The sequence below is a fragment of the Artibeus jamaicensis genome, unplaced genomic scaffold (genome assembly GCF_021234435.1).
Source record: "Artibeus jamaicensis isolate MK-2021 breed Jamaican fruit bat unplaced genomic scaffold, CSHL_Jam_final scaffold_916, whole genome shotgun sequence".
Lineage (NCBI taxonomy): Eukaryota > Metazoa > Chordata > Mammalia > Chiroptera > Phyllostomidae > Artibeus > Artibeus jamaicensis.
The window spans coordinates 61,372,645-61,374,406 of record NW_026522059.1 but is presented as its reverse complement, the minus strand read 5'-3'; the positions used below and the strand labels follow the sequence as shown (position 1 = coordinate 61,374,406).

The 1,762-nt window shown below is 38.0% G+C and overlaps 1 non-coding gene across 1 annotated transcript; it reads right to left on the bottom strand.

The window, feature by feature from the left end:
* Positions 1–347: 347 nt before the first annotated feature.
* LOC119052731 (U6 spliceosomal RNA) lies at positions 348–453 on the bottom strand. Its single transcript, XR_005083183.2, has one exon. It is a non-coding gene; the product is annotated as a U6 spliceosomal RNA (small nuclear RNA).
* Positions 454–1,762: the final 1,309 nt, after the last annotated feature.

The following is a 1,762-nucleotide window of genomic DNA, read 5'->3' as shown; positions in this document are numbered from 1 at the left end:
CTTTACCTTGGAATTTTTCTATTTTAATGATGATATGTCTGGAAGTAGGCCTCTTTGTTTTCCTCTTGATTGTGACTCTCTGTGATTCCTGGATTTGTGTGACTTTTTCTCTCATCAAATTAGGGAAGTTTTCCCTCATTACTTTTTCAAATAGGTTTTCTATCCCCTGTTCTTCTTCTCCTTCTGATATCCCAATTATTCGGATATTATCATGTTTCGTATTGTCTTGCATTTCTCTTAATCCTTCATTGTTTCTGAGCCTCTTTTCCTTTTCTTGCTCTTTCCGTGAGTTTTTTCTACTTTGTCCTCCAACTCACTGATCCGATCTTCTACTTCATTGATTCTGCAAAAATATGGAATGCTTCACGAATTTGCGTGTCATCCTTGTGCAGAGGCCATGCTAATCTTCTCTGTATCATTCCATTTTAGTATATGTGTTGCCAAAACAAGCACCATTGATTACTTTTTATATAAACTAACCTCAGAGGTGAGCAAAGCAAACGCCCAAGAAAGGCAATGAATTCACATTCTGAATGCATTTTTAAAAATTGGTGGTAGAAATAATAAAGCAAAACTTCCATTTTCAGAATTCAATCTTGCTGAAAGGAAACACATAAAATAAGAAAAAAGGCAAGAAAAGTTTACATACTCCCAAAGACTACAACCTAGAAGATTTTATGGTTAAAATGGACAGAATTGTCCATTTTTGCCTATATTATACATGGTTTTACATTGAACCCTTGTAGGTTCTATGTGAAGAAAATGCAGGAGAGGGGAGCATGTGCATACTTTGAGCCCTCTGTCTCAAGGGGCCATGAGATTTTATCTCTGGCAGACTTATGTATTTTCCATGAAACAAATCAAGTTATCCTCCTGGTGTGTGCGAGGTTACCCAGAGCTGGGTCCGGTCACCACACAACTCAGCTGCCACTGACTACCAGCTGTTTACAGATGAATTGCATGAGCTGGATCAAAATTAGCCAAAACTGAAAAAAAAATGACTAAGCTTCGCCTTGACTGGCAGAAACCACAATAATGTTTTGTTTTATGTTGCTGATGTTTTGTGTCTGTTTGTTATGTAGCACTGAATTGGCAATACCCCGTATGAATTTAGAGTACTAAGTTTATAATATAGAGAATAGGAAAAAGCATGACATCCTAGTTGTATTCACAGCATTGGGATAATTACATGGTGCTAGGAAAATCACAGTTCAGGCCTTTATTCATGTTTCAGTCTGTGCTGCTCAAAGTGTTATTCAAACTTGGGTCTTGAGCTTGACATGGGTTCTGTTGAATTTACAGACTTTTAGACCTCCACCTATACCTACTGTATCAGATCTGAATTTTAACATAATACCCACACAATTCATAAACACAGTAAATTTACAGAAGAATTAATAATACTTCTGTTCATAATTACAGTATTATGAGAATTAATGAGATAATAAATGTGGTATACTTAGTTCAGGGGTGAAGTATAATCTGTGTGCTCCATGTTGAACTCTCCTGGGAAACATAGTCTTACCCACACAATGTTTTCAATCTCCTCTCATCCACTAAGAATCTGCCTTGGACCTGGGACAATACCTTACAAAAGACAAGAGCTCACACAGCCTCTGCTGGGCTGACCATCTTGTGGGGAACTATTATTCCCTGTTTCAGACTCAGTATACTTCTGTATTCTTGAGTCATATGGCACCTGGCCAATCTCACTACTCTATCTGTTCCTTGCCTGGGGGTGGGGAGGCAGGAAGGATCCTCT